Here is a 22,006-nt window from a genome sequence, read left to right as displayed (position 1 = left end):
AGGCCAAATACACGGAGGCTGCCAACCTCAGGTACCGGGTCACCATTCTGTTCAATGGTAATGGGGAAGCGGGGGCAGCGGTGGTGCTTGGGCCGTAAGATTAAGAGTTCGGATTTCTCTGGGGAACAAGACAGTCCGATGGTCCGTGCGTAATTTTGGACGAGTGTGGCTGCTTCGGGTAAGGTGTTCTGCCCCTTCAATTTTAACCGCGACGATTACCGTCTCCGCCTCCGGCGAGACGAGCACACTAACCACTCCGCCAGGCTAGCTGGCTGGTTTGGAATTGGTTGGTTGGTTTATGGGCTTTAACGTCCCAAAGCGACTAAGGCTATGAGAGATGCTGTAGTGGAGGGCTCCGGAAATTTCGACCACCTGGAGCTCTTTAACCGGAATTAACAAAGGAGCGTCTAGTAATTACGGTGTCTTCATTCGCTCCCATCTTCCTCCCTTCCCGTTATGGCGATGTTAGGGTGTCCACCGAGATATGCGAGAGAGACACATTTCCTTTCCCTATCGGACAGGAAGGCTTTGACGAAGCCGTGGATTCTGCGTCCGCAATCCAGGTTGTCTAGGCCCGTAAGGATCGCTTCGTGGCTGACGCTATCGAATGCCCCCTTGATGTCCAGGGCCATTATGACATTTTCTCCCGTCCGAGGTACGTTTCGCAGGACATCTTCTTGTATTTGGAGGAGAACGTCCTGCGTCGAGAGCTTTGCTTTGAAGCCGAACATGGTATGTGGTACACAGTCGTTATGTTCCATGTAATTTTGCTGTCATAATGTTACAACTCGTTCGTAAAGCTTGCTAAGGCACGACGCGAGTGATATGTGCCTGAGGTTTTCAATTTCATATCATTTCATTTTTATTTCCTTAAAGGCCCCATGCCTGCGGTATTACATAAGGGGTGGGAACATATAAAGAAAACGTTCTTACGACTGTACATAATTTTTTCCATTTTCATTGACCTTGGATTAGCAGGTGATGGTGGCAATGTCGCTTGGAAGGCCGTTCTAGTCTGCAGCTGTTCTTGGAAAAAAGGTATTGGTGAAGGTGACAGTGCGCGAGAGTGGACGGGCCACATGAAAATGATGACTGGTGCGGTGTGATATGCGTGCTGGGGGAGGAAGAATATAAGGAGTGGTGCGCATGGGGCTATTGAAGATTTTATGAAATAAAGATAAGCTGGAAGTGCGACGACGGAGTGATGAGGACGGTAAACCGGATGCTGTTTTCAAGCCAGAAACGCTAATGTCAAAAGCATAGGATGCGTGAATAAATCTGGCCGCGCGATTTTGGATGGACTCAAGAGAAATAATGAGATAAGCTTGATAAGGATTCCAAACTGGTGATGCGAATTCCAACTTTGACCGGACGAACGATTTATAGGCTAGTAACTTAATATGTTGAGGAGCGTGATGAAGATGACGTTTTAGGAATCCTGGCGATCTGTTGGCTGATGATATTGTGTTATTGACATGCAAACTCGAGGAAGGGTCAATGGAAAGAGTTACGCCTTAATACTTGTAGGACTGAACTGGTTTTATGGACACATCAGAGATTACGAAAGAACGAATAAGAGGATTACGACGGCTGTGCACAGATAAAAGCTTGCACTTATGAGGGTTAAGTTCCATTAGCCATTGGTCACACCAGTTCTGGACAGCATTAAGATCACTCTGAAGAGATGCTTGGTTAGCGGGTTTAGTAACTACACGATAAATTGCACAGTCGTCTGCAAACATGCGTATGTTAGAGGTGACTTGTGATGGGAAATCATTAACGTATATTAGGAAAAGTAGCTGGCCGAGTACAGATCCCTGAGGAACACCTGAGGTTACCGGGAGAGAGTTAGAGTTCGTATTGTTAACAGAAACAACTTGGGAGCAATTAGATAGGAAGGCTTCAATCGATATCAGTATGTGGTGGTGCAAATTTAATCTGGAAAGTTTTGTCAGTAAGCGTTTATGGGGTACTATATCGAAGCCTTTAGCGAAATCTAAAAACATGACGACGGTTGGTTGATTAGAATTAAGGTTGATGTGCAGATCATGCAAGAAAGTTCCCAGTTGGGTCTCGCAGGAGTAGCCCCTGCGAAATCCATGCTGCGCCGAGTGAAAAAAGTTGTTAGAAACAAGGAAGGCCATGATATGGGTATAGATGACGTGCTCCATGATTTTACAGGGTACAGGACCGATGTAGCCTCTTTCGCAGGGTTGGGTGCCTGATCATCCGGGGTCCGGGAGGAGAGTTCTCGGGCCAGCGCATGAACGCGCTCAATGTGTGTGGCAAAAACACCTCTACCCTGATGGAGACTGGCGCTCATATTGCGCGGTAGGGGCTTCTGATATATGTGATTCTGAGTGCGCAGAGAGATCATATAAGGTGTAGGACTTGTTGGGGTGGGAATGGGTGCATTGAGACGTAGCTGTCGCAGTAGGCGTTCTCCTGTTTCTGTGCGACTCAGGCGGACTAATTGGTTGGTGCGTTGAGCCTCTATTAATTCGGTCACTGTATTGTGGGTACCAGTGGCCAGGAGACGTTTCGTGCTAACCGTCCGTGGAAGACGTAGGGCGGAGGTGACAGCCGTGCGTATTAGGATGTGTGCCTGTTGTGTTTGCCGCTGAGTGAGTATGTGGTATGGGAGGTGGTATATAATGCGGCTAATGATTAGTGCATTTGTCATATTGAGGGTCTCCCGTTCAGACAGCCCATGATTGCGTGCTGCCACCCGCCTGATAAGTGCAGCGACCTGTTTGGTCTGTTTTTGCAAGAGCTGAAAGGTGGTGGTTGCATCGAGTGTGTGGCTAATGAGAAGGCCGAGAATCTTCACCTGAGGCACAATGGGCACTGGATTGCCGTACATGTGTAGTTCGATCTGGGGGTCACTGGGGAGGGGCTTCAGTTGCAGTTGTTCTGATTTATTTGGAGAGCAACGGAGGCCTGTGTTTGCTAAATGAGTGGTGGTGATGTCTATGCCAGATTGCAGGATATCCTGTGCTGTTCCAAGAGATCCTCCCGTAGTCCAGAGGGTTATATCATCTGCGTATATGGCTGTGTGCAGCCCTGGGATAGCAGCAAGGGCCTTTGCCAGTGGCGCTAGGGCAATGTTAAAAAGTAAAGGTGACAGAACCGCCCCTTGTGGGTTACCCCGGTTAGGCAGAGGGAAAGGCTGGGAGGGAATATCCCCAAGGTGGAGTTCTGCCGTGCGTCCCTGAAGGAAGGCCCGAATATATTGCCATATGCGGGTGCCGCATCCCCTGGTGGCTAATGTCGTGAGGATATGGTCATGGCTTATTGTGTCGAAAGCCTTATGAATATCCAGGGCCAGTATGGCTCGCGTACTGGCTGTAGGGCGCCTGGTGCAAAAGAGGGACTCTTTAAGGGCAAGAAATACGTCTTGCGCCGAGATGTTTGGGCGGAAGCCGAATTGAACGTTGGATAAAAAGCCTGTTGTTTCTAGAAACGGTTGAAAATGACATGCTGCGACTGAGAGAAGAATGAAAAGTTAAGTGCACGGGCTTGCCAACTGGCTCAAGCCGAGCTACCACCGCTGCCGCGTGCAGATAGAAGAGAGTTGAAAGCTAAGAGGACAGAATAAAAGACAGAGTAAAGACGCGCGTCGCAACAATCGCGTCCGCCAGAACGGACGCTGGCTGAAGAATACAGATACACGGCCGCAGCCCGAAGGCTGGAAACCGAATGCCACAGATATTATGCGTTGTGAAACGTTGTCAACGCCAACGCTAATAAAGACAACGAACGCTGACGGCCTATCCAACGCAAGCAGCTCACATGTGTCACTACCGCCACGTAGTTAAAGCACGATTGATGTGTCCACTGTTCCAAGAGGGCAGGAATGCGCCTTTCGTTTAATTTTGGTCAGTGGAGACCCGAATGGCGCTTATATTACGTGGAGCGATGAGAGAAAGATGTGGGCTGCAGGCATTGACAACGTTTGCCGCCAGAAACGGGGCGCAGAAGCAATAGACGGTCGGTCTTCATTATGTTATTGGCGTTGACGTTGACAACGCGATTGCCGCGCCGTTGCATTCGCAATTCTACTCGGGGTGGCCATTGATCAAACCGCAGCCAATTTTATTGCGAAAGCAATACTGCTTGCACTTTTCTGCCATCGATGGAGGTTCATCCTTCGCTCCGGCGCAGCTGCGGCGCGCTACCACGTGACCGCGTGACGTCACGACAACAGGAGAGCTGGGGGCCCAACTCGTCTCATCGATGGAGGCTCAACCTGCGCTCCGGCGCAGGTGCGGCGCGCTACCACGCGACCGTGTCACTCACGACAAGAGGAGAGCTGGGGGCCCAACTCGTCTGTCTCATCAATGGAGGCTCATCCTTCGCTCCGGCGCAGCTGCCGAGTGAGGGCGCTCGCTAGACTGGGATAAAACGGGGCTGCGGCTGTGCTGTGCTATGTCGGAGGATGCGTTCAAGGCGAGGCTGGAACGGTGTGCCGCGGCCAAGCGACTGCGCCGTGCCGAGGAAACAGACGAAGAAAGGGGAGAACGGTTGGCGAAGCAACGTGCGTATGCTGCAGAATGGCGAGCACGCCGGCTTGCTGCGGGTGCATCTACAAGTTCAGAGTCAATTTTAAACGAGGGTAGTTTCATGAACGCTCTTAATGCCGAAGAAGAATCTATGAGTAGTGCGGAGCGATATAATCACAAGAGAAGAAAACGCCGTGCGGAAGAAACGCCGGAACAGAAAGAAGAGCGGCTTGCTAAATTGGCTGAAGGCATAGCTTGGTTATGCCTGGCTGATTGCGAAAGCAATAACACCTGGCTGCGCTTGGCTCTGCTTGTAGTTGGACATGGATGTTGGACATCCATCATGTTGCAACAACATGCCGTGTGCGTAGAGCGGCGGTAGACATGGCGGATGCGGGCTGAAGGAACGGATGAAGTTGCTTTCGCAATTTCCGGGCTCAAGCAAGCTGAGCCTCTGCCAATTTTTTATTGCGAAAGCAATACTGCTAGCACTTTTCTACCGTCGGTGTTGGTCGTTCCTTCGGTCCGGCGCAGCTGCGGCGCACGACCACGTGACAGCGTGACGTCACGACCAGAGGATAGCAGGGGCCCCAACTCGTCTCTTCGGCCATAGATGTTCCTTCGCTCGGCGCGGCGGCTACCATGTGACGGCCACCTCCGCCCGCCGCGTGAGGGGGCTCGTTAGGAGAGGATTAATTAATGTAATTAATTAACTAAACAAATAATTCGATTAATTATTTAAATTGAATTTACTTAATGCCAAAAAAAGAATCTATGAGTAGTGCGGAACTATATAATCACAAGAGAAGAAAAACCCGTGCGGAAGAAACGCCGGAACAGAAAGAAGAGCGGCTTGCTAAAAGAAGATTGCGGTATACCGTATACAGCCAAGAAGAAAGAGCAGAGCATTGTGGTGATTCGAGACGGTGACATCGTGGCTCAGCGACGTGAAGAACAAGACATAAGAGTTGGCGAGTTCTAGTCTGCTACGCGTGAATTCGAGAAACGAACCTGCCAGCAGAACCAAGCGCAGCCAGGTGTTAATGCTTTCGCAATCAGCCAGGCTTAACCAAGCTAAGCTTTCAGCCAATTTTTTTTTTTTTAACTCAGCGCGCTTTCGTTTTTCCCGAATAAAAACGGCCATGCTAAGTCTACCTCGTTCGAAGTGCATGGGTTGGACAATATTTGTGGAGCTCCACAACTTTCCTATTGACGCCTGAACGTATCAGGCTATATTTTAAAAGATAATTAATTTAACTCAACTAACTGTTCAAAAAGGATGAGCGAAAAATGACACTGTAACTTTAGATAAACATTAACAATATCCATGCGATTTGAGTTCTGAAGAATGATTAGGTTTTTTTTTAAATATTGGTTAAAGTTTGCTGGGACACCCTGTATAGGCCGCATTTGTTTGGGCGGCGGCTAAAGCTATAGCTGCTTTGCTTCTTCCAGGGTACAGGGGAGGTGGCCACCCCAGGGGACTCCTCAATAGCGTTGTGAGTCGCCGGTGATGTCTACCCACTAACTGATGCAACTTTTCTTATCTCAAAACCTGTGATTGTAAAGGCTCCGTTAACATTAAGGAAAGCAAATGCTCATTACTGTCTCCATTGAGACCTTGCACGGTCCAAACTCGCTTGCTTAATAAAGTTTTCCATCCATCCATCCATGGGCGGACAACAATCTCTACCCAACAGTCACACGGCGGACAACGGGAGTCCGCGTCGCAGCGGGGGGCATCGCACCCTCTTCGAGGTGTCCGCAGTGCGGCGAGACCGAGACTCTCGGCCACGCCATGTTTGAGCGTGTAGTGGCAAGAACGTTTTGGCCACTTATGTCGTGTATGTTTTTTGTTTCTCTCGACGTCCGCACCAGGCCGCGCGATACGCTTGTGCGGCTATTACTGTATGTAGGCGCCTTTGTTTTGTGGCGCCAGAGAGGCGCCGCTTCCTTACAGGGCCGACCCCAGCGGGCCATGTTCCCGATGCTGCAGCGAGTGCGATCACGCCTGTTCTAGCAGGCGTGCTTAGACAGGGTGACGCTACCGCAAGAAGAGTCCTGCGACGGTGGAGGACTGCTTCATCGACACAAGCAGGGGCCGAGTGACAGTGCGGCTGCTGCCATACCAAGTGTTGCGCGCCAGTGTTGTGCGCGATGTTTGTGCGCGGAATTGGTGCGCGGTCTTCCTCCCGCGTGCTTCCCCCGCGCGTCTGGACCCTCCTGAACCTTTTACTTTGGGCAATTTGTGTTTTGGGCGCTTGCATTGCTTGTGAGTGCATGTATGTGTGTGGGATCGAGCGACATCGGTCGCCGTAATGTGTTTTTCTTTTTTCTAGAGGGACGGCTGTCCCTTGTGTGCTCCAAGGTACAAATAAAATTCTCTTCGCACTGCCTATGAGGGCCACAAGATCAAAGAAGAGAAAAAATTACGGAGCGAGTCTGTAAGATAAGCAAAGAAAAAGAAGTTAAAATACATTATACCCTCCATTGTTGTCTGCCCAGAGCGAAGTTGGCCCACCCACTCCTGAAATCCAAAATCTGTGTCCAAGCTGAATTGAGTGTGTTCAAGAAGATGGTGGCCCTCCAATCTGGCCTTGTTGATTTTCAAAAGCCCCCCCCCCCAATAATGACCTTCGAAAATTTACGCAAAAATGGCTGTAAAATATAATTTCAGAATGCCCATAACGATGGCTGCCGGAAATCTTGGCCCGTATCACATTCCCGTGTTTCTTGTGTCCAAATAGCCGCTAGCTACGATGATTTCACTGTCATTTGCTATAAAATACAGACAGAAATTTTGCTTCTGAATATTAGGCATAAAAAAAGTGAATTTTTTGCTCATGTGATGAACTGCCTCCTCTGTGATGCTCCTGAAAGAAGTAAACTTCCTTCATCAATTGAAAGGAAGCAGTCAACTGAACTTCCGTCATCAATTGTAAGGAAGCAGTTCTGCTCTAGGACGTCGTACAGCGGACCTTGTAAAAGCGAATTGGATTGACTCCTCACGCCATATGATACCTTCCAAGAGTGCTAAATGCTGATGAATTTCTTGATATATTTATTACCGACTAGACTACAGGGGTTATTGAAAACTAAAATGATGGGCTGGCACTGTGATTCTGTTGTTTCGACGAAATGTCGAGATATTTCTGCCAACTGATTGTTCCTCTGAGCGAAGTGTATGAGAGGACAAACCTTAAATCAGAACACCACTCCATTTTGGTGGCGTGCTCAGCCGTAACTCCTGTTGTGCTGTCTTTATTTAGATGCCCTTCATGCCTTTCATTAAAAGCTTTTCAATTAATTAATGTACAGTGAACATAATTTTAGTGTAGTAACTGTTATGTCCAAACTAAAGACGGATTTTGGGCCTGTGGGCTGCGTGCTTGAATTGCGATATGAAAGTACTCGGTTCCAACCCCCCATCTTCGGAAGAATCTTTTGTGTATTGTAAACCAAGGCGACGTCATCTGAGATTTTTGGAACCGCTGCTGCTTATCAACTGCGGCGTAGGGTTTCGTTGCCGATTAACCATATAATGATTTCGCACAAAAAAACACGGCTCTTACGCTGTCTCGTGCACCAGAAGCCGTGGCGTGTTTATGTAGCACTAAGAAACGGGAACTTATCTTTCGCGGTGCGAAACACAAGTTCGCGTAGCACCTCTGCGAATATCCCCAGTCCTGTGTCTTGGTTCCCCATCTCTGCTATTTCACAGCCAGGTACGGCCGTCGCAATGCCGTTCCATCCTGGTCTTCTGTCTGGAACTGGCCCGGAGGATCACAATGGCGGCTTTTGTTGTAAAACGAAAAATTATAACAGTGCAGTATGGATTAGCGGGAAGCACTATTTTCAAATGCGAGGGTAAGGTCTATTTGGAGCCCCTTGAGCTCTCGGTGTTTCAATCTCCTAGGGAGCACCTTGAGATTCGCGTAAACGTCTGTCTTAATCCTTGTGCTCGCCCTTGATGGGGAGGTCCCCCTCACCTTGCGATAGTTGTCCTTGGCCTTCTGTCCAAACCGGCCAAGCGTACTTGTAGCCGCAGTCAAGAGACCAGGCTAAAACAGAAGTACAGAAAATTTCCCAGGAGAGCGGATTTCAGAACATCTTCTTTCTTCGCTACTTCGGCTCGGCGTTGGCTGTTCGAGGCAGAAGCACACAGACAAAAAACTCTTAATCTCCCTCTTACCCCTCTGTTCTTCGGAACGGCACCCGTTACATGAAAGAAAAGAGCACACAAAGAAGGAAATTGTTTCGGCCCCGCTGCTCACGCACTGAATATTCAAGCCTTGGTTAAGGCACGCGGGCGGCGTTTCTTGCCAATATTACACTCTACGTCACACTCACGCAGCATGGTCCGTGTTCCTGGCTTCAAGCGCTTCGCCAAGAATGGCGCCTTTCTCAACTCGGTGCAACCGGTGAGTTCTTACGCTGAAATAAAAGAACCGTTCGCAGATATAAGAGGCGGTGAATATGCAGTCGCCAGGTCTTTCCCGTGACGTCATTTTTTTTCCAGTGCGTGTATTCTATGAAAGGACCTTGCCGATGCAGCCGTCGATATATTTCTGGCATTGCATCTATAGACCTTTTCACATTTGCCGTTTTCAGCGCAGCCATCGTACCACTGGACTCTACAAAAGCGTTATGATTGATGAATTTCATACAGGCAGCTTCTGCGCATGCGTGGCACAGTCCAGTACGCACGCGCGTTCAATCAACCTAACCTAACTCCATCCGGGAGGACTGGGAGACAGCCTTACTCGGCTGCTCCGGTCTGAAGAGGCAAAGGCCCTGGTCGACCGAGCACGAGCAGCGGTGGTCGACAAAAGGCTCCTGTAATGAAGAACCCATTTAGTGAGTGTGAGAGCTAACCCCCTCGTGGTTATCGGAAGTTTGCTCCCTGTCATGTGCTATAGGGGACAGAAGTGGTATACTCCACGCGGCGGGACCCGGAGCAACGGCAAACTGCGGCATTTGTACGAGGTAAAGCACGAAACATTGAAACGAGCCAAGCGGCATGCCTCCTAATAATAAAGGTCACGCATTGGCTGTCTCGATCACAGATGCCGCCTGTAGATAGCGTTGGAACGCTGTTTTTCGCCGACAGTACATGTAATAAAGTCTTTGTGACAGTCAGACAGCCTAAGGCCGCATGGCACGGGACCTTAACAAAGCAACCGTGTCGATACATCGCTCGCAGATCGGGGGAACACGCATTTCGACTTGCGCGAAGATCTTGAGCCTTCATTAATTTACGACGATAACTGATGGGCACCTTGGTCAGACATGATTTCTTGTGAAACAGCGCAACGGCACAAGACCAAAGGACAAGAAAGGGCGATACACAGCGCTGACTAACAACTGAATGTTTATTCAGTAAGCCATGCTTATAAAGGCGCCAGCGACACTTAAAAACAGAAAAATACAAAGAACCGTGAAGGATAACCCTCCGGCCAGGCACGTATTTGATAACACAAGGCTAACACGTGTGCAAAAATTCATGTGCTTTCTGCAAGACAGCGACAGAAGGGGTGCTTATACACCCCTGACCCAACTTCAAGATCTCAGATGCTTCGATAACTTCTCTAGTCAGCTGATCTTTGTCTCTATCAACAATCCTGCTTTTGTCATACAGAGGCTGGCACGAACAATCACGACAGGGAACACCGATGTGGCGGGCAGCATTCTTGACATCATTTGTGTGCTTCCTCTGGCTATCGTTAAAACAACGACCAGTTTGTTCAACATAGGAACCACCACAACTCAAAGGGATTGAATAAACCAGATTCTCTGCGCACTTCACAAATTTAATCTCATGCTTTTTTGTGCAGACGTGTTCACCTTGATTTGACTTTTGGGGCCATTTACACGCGCGCACAAACTTCTCAATTTCACAGGAGCTGAAAACATATCTACTCCGGCTCTCTTACGTATTCTTTGCAAATTATGCGAGACAACATGAATTTACGGTATGACAGACACATTTTTTCTTCTGGTAGTGTGGTCGACTGCGGCAGAAAGTTTCAACTTTTTCAAGATCCCCTCCGGTACTGCTGCTAAGACGTTGAAGGGGTATCCCGCAGTAACGAGCCTCTGAACCTGACAATGCAAACTATTGGCAGTCCTGTGGGTGCAAGATTTCTTCATGGCGTTACTGACATTGTAGACGCATTGTACCGTCTTTCTTCAGTAACGCCGAGAAGAAATCTTCCACCCACAGCACTGCCATTATTTTTTATTATCAGGTTCAGAGGCTCGTTACTGCAGGATACACCCTGCACGTATCAAGCAAGCAAGCAACCACTCTCAGGCAGCTCCAAACCCACACATTCCCATGCCCTGCAATACTAGCCAAAATGCATCCAGATATATACTCTGCAGAATGCAAAAGCTGCGGAGGGTATGCTAACGTTAACCACATAATGTGGGCCTGCAGTAAAAACTCTTTAATCGGAATAACCACAGAGGAGCAGTGGGAGACCGCGCTGCGCAGCTCGGACCAGTGGCAGCAAACGTTGCTCACAGAGAGAGCTGACCAGGTCGCCGACATCCAAGAGATCAAGACCACCAAGTGACAGTAGCCCGTCTGCACAAGAAGAGAGCCTTCCTCTTCGAAGACTATAAATGAAGTTTATTCACTTTCTCTCTCTGCCAGAGTGAGCCGGCACCCACACGAGCGCAATGCGCCTATCGGAATTTAGGGTGCACGTTTTCAATATCTGCCACGCGGAGCTATGGACGCGTCCGTGGTCGCAGTTAAGAACGGCCCTCCCCACCCCTCCCTAGACAACTACCAACAGCCATTCTGTCAGTGCATCGGCTCCGCCAAGTTTTGGCTGGAGCCACGGATGTTCGACCGCAACCCCGTCAACACAGCCGCGTCTGGCTTCCCGAAGACGACAGCTACCTGTGCATACCTCTCGCACACAAGTGGGGCAAAATTTAGGCCTTTTAGGGCCGATCTTCACTTGGGTATCGTGGCGGCGGCGCTAGGCCTAACGTCTACGCCGGCGCCCGGCCGTGAGTGAGTCGCTCACCCGCGGCAAGATGGCTTCGCCAAGCTTACAACGTGGCTAGGACCCGGACGCCATGGCCTGGTCCGAGGTTCCAGCAAATCCAGCGCCTGATAGCCCGGACTCTGCGCCCATCGAGAACTTGAAGTTATTCAAGCTAGTGGAACGCCGCTCCCGCAAGCGAAACGCTAACTCTAAGAAAGCGGACGCCACGTCGCCAGGCCGCTCAACACGGCACAACGCTGCTGCGCGCGCTGCAGCGCTTCACGGTGGGCCGCAGGCACCTGCTTGGAAACCAAAGCGGCTTCCGCGGCTTCATCCCGAAGACATCGTTATCATCCTGAAGCCCCGGGTGACCGTCGCTCTGAAGGATGTCTTTCAACATGGTGAGCTGGGAGCAGCGTTCGCGGCCTACCTGGGCGCCAAGGCCGCAGCATCGCTCAGCCTGCTCCCCACATGGGAGCAAAACCTGATCGTGGCAGGCACCCGAGAGCCGCACGTCGCAGACAAGCTATTGCGGGACTTCGAACTAACACCTAAAGGTCAGCTCTCTATGTACGGCCAGTTGAAGCTCACTGGTGACGTGTGCCGCGGCGTCATCACCGTGGCCAAACACGAGACCAGTGAGTCTCTGCAAAACAAGATCCAGTGCCGTGCTGGAGAGCTTGCCGATATCCGCAAGCTTGGAAAATCAGACGTCGCGGCGCTCACCTTTGTGGGCAAAGTGGTGCCGCGATACGTTCATTACAACTCAGAATTCACCCTTGTGCGTGCCTATAAGAAAACGATCCCGGCCTGCGTGCGGTGCGGTACCGTGGGACACCGAGCGGACACATGCCCCTGCCCGGATCAAAAGTGTGGCCTTTGTGGCAGTGCGGTGTCGACCGTCGACGGGGTGGAGACACCGCATGAGTGCACTCCGTCCTGTGCAGTCTGTGGGCAAGCCCACGCCACCAACTCCCGGGACTGCACGGGGAAATTCAGGCAGCTCAAGGTGCCCGGCCGCAAGGCTAGGCGCTCCGAGTTCCCTGGAAAACTGCGATCTGGCCGGCAGCCCAGTCATCCCAATTCAGGTGCCGGTGGCGGAACGCCGCGTGGGGCTGACGGCGTCGACAACAAAACGTCATCATCATCATCCTCGCACCGCCCGGTCCTCGCACCGCACCGTGAAGTCACCGCCCGGGAACAAGACTACGCCCCCACCGCCACCGCCCAGCGGCAGGGACGCTGGCCACTTCCCTACGCTCAAGACAAATGGCGCTGCCGGCGCCCGGGCATCAGCGCCAAACAACAACGGCAAACAACAGGTGAGCAGCTGGGCTGAGATCGCCTCCTCCTCCTCCTATTCCCCCGCCTCCCCAGTTACCGTCTCCGCACTCGACGCGGAATACAAAAAACAGATCGACGTGCTCCGGGCACAGAATGAGCTTTTGTTCAACAAAATTCAAAATTTAGAATCAAAATTGGCGTCCGCCGCTCCGAGCCCGCAGAACTCGGACGCAATGGAGAGCGACGCGGAGATCTCGCCTGCCCTCGTGACAGCCATCTCCGCGATGGAGGAGCGCTTAACCTCTAAATTACGATCTATGATCATGACCGCCATGGACCAAATCTTGACCAAGGTCAAATCTGCCGTCCCCGCGGTAGTATCAAAACACATCTTGGAGAACCCCCGCCTCCTCCGTCGGACGGGGCCCATTAGGCACGTATCTCGTCCTTCAAAATTCAACCGTCTGATTATTGATTCGGACAATGAGGACAGCTGCCCCGCTCCTTCCATCATCACCCCCTTGATGGCGCAAGTAGCTGGCTCTGGGGCAGCCAATCCCTCCTCCTCCCCCCCAAGAATTTTAAATCATGGCGAGACACCTTAATCAAAAGAGTTCCGCCATCTCCAATTCGGCCATATCAACTTCCATAACACAATGGAACTGTAGAGGCTTTAAAAACCGCACTAAGTGGCCCAATTTCCGCCTCTACCTTGAAACCTTCGAGTCCCTACCAGCAGTGGTTGCCCTCCAGGAGCCAGGCCTGGGCGCCACACTTTCAAATTCACGACGTTCCAACAGGATCCTGCGTCATGTCTTCTCGTTCACAAAGCCTACACAGCCAACTTAGTGGATCTCGACCTCAAGCTCGAGTATTCCTATGTAATGGTGACTATCCTACCACTCCGCCGCAGGGACCCGCCGTTGTATATACTCAACGTGTACTGCGCTCCCAAACTCAAGCGAGTGACTTTTGCGGACCTCTTTAGCCGCGCGCTAGGAGTAGCGGGCCGCGATCCCCTGCTGATTGTGGGCGACTTTAATGCTCCCAGTCAGCTGTGGGGGTATCGCAAGGAGGAGTTGCGCGGACGTAGGCTGGCGGAGCTTGCGTCCACGTTGGGCCTCACCCTCCACACGGACCCCGTCCACCCAACACGGCTAGGAATCTTCGTGACATGGGATACGTGCCCGGACTTAACCTTCACTCGCAACATACGACACGCAGAGTGGCTCAACACCGAGGAGACCCTCGGTAGCGACCACTGCATCATTAACACTACACTACGCACACGCCCTCTAAAGCGTCCCAGAACACAAGCCCGTATCCCAGATTGGACTAAATTCAGGCAAAAATTTAACTCACTTGATAATACACCCATTTCCGCGCAAGGCTACACAGCATGGTCCCAACAGCTGCTGGCACACCTTTCCTCGCATGAAACACACATCCAGCTCTCAGAGGCTGCCACGGACGTGGATAACCACCTTCTAGACCTCTGGGAAGCCCGTCGCAGCCTCGTCCGCCGTTGGCGACGTCAGAAACACAATAGAAAGCTTAAAGCTCGAATTGCCGAGCTTACCCAGAAAGCGGCAGAGTACACGGCCCAACTCGCCGACACCAACTGGGTAGATAGATGCAACACGGCCGCGCGACAAATGTCCAGCCGAAACACGTGGCGTCTCTTTCGAGCCCTAATCGACCCAACCCAAACACGAACCCAAACACAAAAACATTTGCAGCGAGCCATGCACGCTTTTCCTGGCAACACGACTCAACTGGCACAGAAACTTCGGGACCAGTATCTGTGTACAGCCCAAGACCCCCGTGGATCTGCGTACTCTTATGCAGGCAGAGAGAACACGGAGCTGGATCAACCTTTCCAGCTCCATGATCTGCGGGCGGCTCTCGCCAAAATGAAACGGGGCACTGCGCCAGGACGGGATAAGGTCACCGTCAAGCTTTTGACGAACCTGCCCGACTTGGCATACCAGTCCCTCCTAGAATACGTCAATGCGATTTGGCGCGGGGACACCCCCCTGCCAATCGAATGGAAAACGGCTTTGGTCACTTTTATTCCTAAAGCTGGCAAACCAATTGACACAGATAACCTCGGCCCCATCTCTCTCACCTCATGTGTGGGCAAACTAATGGAGACGATGGTGCGGGATCGGTTAACTACATATCTTGAATACAAACATGTCTTTGCGAGCACCATGTTCGGATTCCGCCCACACAGATCCGCACAGGATGTCCTCCTGCAACTCAATCGGAAAGTCCTTGACCCCCTCGAATGCCCCAACGCAAACGCAAACGATATTTTGATAATCTACATTTTTTCAGGATTTTGAAGATAAGAACGTTGCGCGTGTGGAGAAACAAAACGCGATTTCTTTATGCGCCCCGATATAAAAAAATCTCTGCCTCTCCCGTAAACGAGAGTGGAGTAAGCATGGAATGTTTACGGGCCTAATGTCATCTCGGTGAACACCCGAACCGCACCGTACAGGAAGGGAGGAACGCCACCACCCGTTCAGCGCAATGCCTTGCCATTTGAACGCAAGGTTTTTTGAGGAAAGGAAATGGCGCAGTAATTCTCTGCCATCTCGGTGGACACCCGAACCGCACCGTAAAGGAAGGGAGGAACGCCACCACCCGTTCGGCGCGATGCCTTGCCCATTGAACGCAGCGCTTCTCCCCCGGATCACGTATGACAACGAAGTGTAACGTGGCATTTATGTGCTTTCTGCACGCGTTATTAGAAATCGGAAATTATAATTCCGTGCATTATCAAACCCACAGCTCCACTGATATCTTGATAAACATTGAGAAGGCACTCGCAGCAGTTATTTTTTGTCTCATTTGGAGACCAACCGGCGCTTGCATGCCGGTCGCGTAGGAGGGCTTAGAGAGTCTCGTTAAATCTCGTTAAGTCTCGTACGGTGCCCGGATGTTCTCGTTTCAGAGCCCGGATGAGTGGATTTCAGTGCCCGGATGACTGGAATTCAGTGCCCGGATGAGTGGATTTCAGTGCCCGGATGACTGGAATTCAGTGCCCGGATGAGTGGATTTCAGTGCCCGGATGATGGCTCTCGGTCTCGGCGTGACGTCACCACACTGCCGACAACGGGAGCTAAAAGCATTTCATGCTTAATTGTGCATGCAGCCACTGAGCAGGAAGAAATAATCCATTATCTTGTCCATATAAGGTGGCTGGCCAACCTTTGATGGTGCTCCCATGAATACGTTGTAGTGAATGAAATAGTCTATTCGCCTTCAACGCAATCTTTCGCAGCTGTTTGTTTCTTGGGCCGAACGACGGATTACCGCCTCTTTCACGGAAGCCCTACGTAGCTTTTGAGCCGAGTTACCGCAGGTGCCGAACTAGGCGCGCAGCTTAGCGCCCCGGTCAGCTGCGACGGACTGCTCACTACCATTAAGGGCATGATCGCGGCCTCAGCTTGAGGCCCTGATGGCTTTCCCACCAGCTTTTATTCCAGGTTCTAAACCGTCCTGAAGGATCACCTCCGGATGGTGAACGCCTTTGCCAGAGATAGCGAGAGGCCGTAGTCTTTCGGAGAGAGCCGTGTACTGCTCATCTGGAAGGCTGGCGGGTGTTTATATGACCCCCAAGAGTGGTGTCCGATCACTCTGCTTAACGCAGATTACAAGACCGGGCCTCACTGCTGGCTAAAAGGTTGAGTAATGTTTTATCGGTGCTCATAAGCCCTGCGCAGACCTGCAGCGTGCCCTGACGCCCGCTGTTCTCATCTCTCGCACCGTGACTTGTTCACGTTCACTTCGAGAACGAGAATACCAGGTTGTTTCTTCGAAATCGATCAAGCAAAAGCTTTTGATCGTTTCCCGCACCGTTACCTTTTGGCGTTCTCGGGGCTTCCGGCTTTCTGCCCGAGTTCGCAGAGCTGTTGGAGCGGCTGTACTCCGATCTCATAGCCCGCTTGCTTTTTAATGGAGCGTTGAGCGACCACTTCGGCATCCAGCGTGGCATTCGACGCGGCTGTCCGCTGTCACCGTTGTTTGTTTTATGTTTAAATCCACTCCTTCGTCGAACAGCAGAGAGCCCATGGACACCCGTATTTTCTTTCCTGGGCCAGGGTCAGGTGAAGCTGTCAGCGTACGCAGACGACGCGTCCCTGTTCTTGCGGGACGACGATAGCTACGCAGCGTTTTTACGGCTTTTTGCGTGTCATAGCGAGTTGTCGAGCCACCTGCTTAACAGCGGCAAGAGCAAAGCTCTGTGCTTCGGGGGCTTCGGTGCCTTCGCGTCAGACCTGCCGGGCGATGTGGAGTGGGTCTTGGCAGTGAAAGTTATGCGTGGTGTTCCTTTCCTCAGGGGAGGTAGACCGTTAGTCCTGGACAGAGATCAGGGCAACCGCAGAGAGACGTCTGCCAGTGGCAGCGCGTTTCCGTCTCGCTGTCAGAGCACCCGTTTATTAAGGCGAAAGCCTTTAATGCCTCATACTGTCGTTAGCAGCCGTGTCGACAGCCGTGCACGCAGGTGTCCGCGTTTTGACGGGTGTCCACCGGGATATGCGACACAGTTACTGCTTAATTTCCTTTCCTCAAATACAATTTTCAGTTTCTTCATTACGGCCCCTCTTTCTCTTTCTTCTTTCACTCCCACTTCCTCCCTTCCTGGTGGTGGTGGTGGGGAAACATTTATTAAAAAGGGACAGGAAGATGTTTGGATCAGCCCTTAAGGGACTGATCCTTACAAACACTAGGTGGAGGTCCCTAGTATGGAACTCCAGTGGCGGTGGCCGCCGCCCTGGCGCGCCCGACGAAAGCTTGTTCGGCCTGTAAGTCGTGGCAGCCGAGCTGGGTCGCCTCCCAGTCCTCCCGAGTTGGGTTGGGGATGGGGGAATAGCCGGGTTGGAGGGGCAGGCCCACACCATGTGATAGGTGTCGGAAGAGACCGCACTACAGTGCGGGCAGCTGCCATTAAAGGAGGGCTCAAAATGTTTTAGTGCTGGCGGGCAGAGAAATGTATCGGTAAGAAGGCGGAGAAGGAGCCGCTCATCCGCCTTTTTTGCCTTAATTTCGTTCAATCTAGGATACGGGCTTGTGTTCTGGGACGCTTGAGAGGGCGCGTGTGTAGTGTAGTGTTAAGGATGCAGTGGTGGCTACCTAGGGTCTCCTCGGTTTTGAGCCACTCTGCGTGTTGTATGTTGGGAGTGAAGGTTAAGTCGGGACAAAGAGAGAGAGAAATACTTTATATCAACAGGAATTTGGGGCACGCCCCAGGGTCCCCGCACGACCCCACTGCACTCAAGTGTGTGTGTTGTTTGTGTTCCTAAGGTCCATAACACTGGCAGCACGGCCGGTGGCGATGGTCTGCACGGCCGGCTCCTCCGAGCACAGCAGGGTCTCCCAGTCCTTCCAGGTCTTGAGGTGCTCTAGGTCCCGCGGGGGAGGGTCCGCCGGCCAGAGCGAAAGGATGTGGAGAGAAGAAGCGAAGGGTTCTGGGCATAGGGCGCATGCCGGAGTAGGGAAGGAGGGATGATAGTGGGCTAGGGTAAGGGGTAAGGGGAGAGAGTGTGTCTGAAGCCTGCGCTAGAGTGTTGCGTGTTTGTTATCGAGGGAGGGGTGGGGCGGGGGGTAGAGCTGGCGTGAGGCTCTGTATGCCTGGGTCAGCTCACAACGTGTGCATGCGCTCCTTCGTGAATGCCACCTAAGCCAGGTTTAAAGAACCTCGGACTAAAAGGTTGGCGGCCTCGTTTCCGGGATTCCCGGAGTGCGCAGGCACTCATATCAACTCCACATGGCGGGGCGGGGGTGCCTCGGGCGAGTCCAGTATGTCAAAAGCAGGGACATGAACTCGGCCGCGAGCAAAATTTAAAATCGCAGTTTTAGTCACTTAAAATATACCGGGCTTCCGTGCGAGTGACAGCAAGTGCAATGGCGGCTTCCGCTACAGCCTCTGGGGACGTGTCAAGAGGGAGAGTTAGTGTGAGGATGGTGGATGAAGAGGAGTCCAGCACAGCTGCTTTCGCTTCATTACCCGTGCAGGCAGCGTCCACACATACGGCGTCCGGCTCGGAGCCGTACGCTCGATGGTGTGCCTTCGCACGGGCTCTGCGGCACTGCTCATGGTGGGACGGGTGCATATTCCTTGGGAGCGGCCTGATGAGCAGCTCCCGGTGAAGGGATCGTGGGATGGCGAGTAGGGTTGGGTCCTTGGCCTCTATTCTGATTCCGAGGGAGTCCAGGTTATACCGAGCTGTGGAAGTTTGTGTGAGCCTGATGTATTGGACCTGTCGGTGGGCCTCCACCAGTTCCCCGATCATGTTGTGGTGACCCAGGCCTAGTAATCTGTCTGTGGGTGTGTTGAAGGGAAGATGAAGTGCTACCTTGAATGCCTTGCGAATCAAAGCATCCAAAGCGTTTATGTCATGTTTGGATAGTTGTAAGTAAGGGGTAGCGTACAGCACACGGCTGAGGACAAAGGCATCACTGAGGCGACACGTATCCCGTATCACGGAATTCCCTAGCCGTGTTGGGTGGAGGGGGTCTGTGTGGAGGATGACGCCCAAAGTGGACGCAAGTTCCGCCAGTTTGCGTCCGTGCGACTCCTTACGATAACCCCACAGCTGACTGGGAGCGTCGAAGTCACCCAAAATCAGCAGGGGATCGCGACCTGCTACTCTTAGAGCGCGGTTAAAGAGGTCCGCAAAAGTCACTCGCTTGAGTTTGGGAGGTGGTGGTGAAAACATTTATTACGAATGAGCAGGAGGTATGTTTGGATAAGCCCGTAAGGGACCGATCCTTACAAACACTAGGTGGAGGTCCCTAGTATGGGACCCCAGTGGCGGTTGCCGCCGCCCGGGAGCGCCCGACTAAGGCTTGTTGGGCCTGTAAGTCGTGGCAGCCGAGCAGGGACGCCTCCCAGTCCTCCCGGGTTGGGTTGGGGATGGGGGGAATAGCGGGGTTGGAGGGGCAGGCCCACACCATGTGATAAGTGTCAGAAGACACTGCACTACAGTGTGGGCAGCTGCCGCTAAAGGAGGGGTCAAAATGTTTTAGCGCTGCCGGGCACAGCAATGTATTGGTGAGAAGGCGGAGAAGGAGCCGCTCATCCGCCTTCTTCAGGCCTTTACATGGGCTAGGGTAAAGGCGATGACAATTTTGATAATATGTTGTCATATCTTTGAATGTATAGACCGGATTAAAATCGGATCCCTGATCGGACGGGGAGGAGAAAACAGCCCGGTGAGAGAGCGAGCGGGCGGCTGCGTTTCCTGCCAACCCCTGATGAGCAGGGGCCCATATGAGGTAACGGTGTGCGGGGTCCGTATCCCGTATGCAATTTTGGTATATTCGATAGGCTAGGAAGGGAGTGCAGCCTTGTTCGACGTTCCGACAGGCCCCTTGCGAGTCGGTGATTATGTATTTTGAATTGGAATGTGAGGCCGCGAGAGCAATCGCGACCTCTTCTGCTTGTGTTGCACTGCGGGCTCTGAAAGTTAGGCCGTTAACTGTATTGCTGTTGTGAACTACCGCGGCCGTGTACCATCCCCCGTGGTGAGGGCCGGAGGCGTCCACGTAGTATACACCTGTTTTGTTAGAGCAGTACACATTGAGTATATGCAATGGCGGGTGCCTGCAGCGGAGTGGTAGGATAGTCACCATAACATAGGAATACTCAAGCTGGTGGTCGAGATCCACTAAGTTGGCTGTGTAGGCTTTGTGAACGAGAAGACAAGACGCGGGATCCTGTTGGAACGTCGTGTAATTTTAATGTGTGGCGCCCAGGCCTAGCTCCTGGAGGGCAACCACGGCTGGTAGGGACTCGAAGGTTTCAAGGTAGAGGCGAAAATTGCCCCGCTTAGTGCGGTCTTTAAAGCATCTACAGTTTCATTGTGTTATTTAAGTTGACACGGCCGAATTGGAGATGGCGGAACTCCTTTGATTAAAGTGTCTCGCCATGATTTAAAATTTTTATGGGGGGAAGAGGAGGTATTGGCTGCCCCACAGCCAGCTACTTGTGCCAGCAAGGGGTGATGACGGAAGGAGCGGGGCCACTGTCCTCATTGTCCGAATCAATAATGAGACGGTTGAATTTTGAAGGACGGATACGTTCCTAATGGGCCCTGTCCGACGGAGGAGGCGAGGGTTGACCAAGATGTGTTTTCAGACCACTGCGGGGATGGCAGATTTGACCTTGGTCAAGATCTGACCTTGGTCCATCGCGGAGATGGCTGTCACGAGGGCAGGCGAGATCTCCGCGTCGCTCTCCATTGCGTCCGAGTTCGGCGGGCTCAGATCGGCGGACGACAATTTTGATTGTAAATTTTGAGTTTTGGTGAGCAAAAGCTCATTCTGTGCCCGGAGCACGTCTATCTGTTTTTCGTATTCCGCATCTTCTGCGTAGGCGGTAACTGGGGGAAGAGGAGATCGGAGAAGGAGGAGGCGATCTCAGCCTAGCTGCTCACCTGTTATTTGCCGCGCTTTGAGGCGCTGATGACCGGGCGCCGGTGGCGCCAATTGTCTTGAGGGCCGGGAAGTGGCCAGTGTCCCTGCCGCTGGGCGTTGGAGGCGGCGTCTTCTTCCCAGGCGCTGATTTAACCGAGGATGGAGAAGCCGACGACACTTTGTGGTTGGTGCCTTGAGCACCACGCGGCGTTCCGCCACTGGCACCTGAATTTGGGTGACTTGGCGACTTGCCAGGTCGCTGGTTTCCTCGGAGCTCTGGGCGTTTAGGTTTGGGGCCGGGCACCTTGAGCTGCCGGAATTTTCCCGTGCTGTCTCGGGAGTTAGTAGCGTGGTCTTGCCTACAGACTGCACACGATGGAGTGCATTGATGAGGAGTCTTGACCCCGTCGACGGTTTTCACCGTTCGGCCACAGAAGCCGCACTTTTCGTCCGGGCAGGGGCATGTGTCCGCACGGTGGCCCACAGTGCCGCACTGCACGCAGGCCGGGATGGTTTTTTTTTGTATGGCCGCACAAGGCTCACCTCTGAATTATAGCGAAAATATGGCGGCACCACTTTGCCCATAACGATGAGCGCCGCGACGTCTGATTTTCCAAGCTTGCGGATATAGGCAAGCTCTCCAGCACGGCACTGGATCTTGTTTTGGAGCGACTCACTGGTCTCGTTCTTGGCCACGGTGATGACGCCGCGGTACACGTCGCCAGTGAGTTTCAGCTGCCCGTACATGGAGAGCCGGCCCTTCGATGTTTTTATTTCAAAATCACGCAG

This window comes from Amblyomma mixtum, chromosome 7, assembly GCF_055824585.1.
Source record: "Amblyomma mixtum isolate Tamu chromosome 7, ASM5582458v1, whole genome shotgun sequence".
Taxonomy (NCBI): domain Eukaryota; kingdom Metazoa; phylum Arthropoda; class Arachnida; order Ixodida; family Ixodidae; genus Amblyomma; species Amblyomma mixtum.
This window is presented reverse-complemented; position numbering follows the sequence as displayed.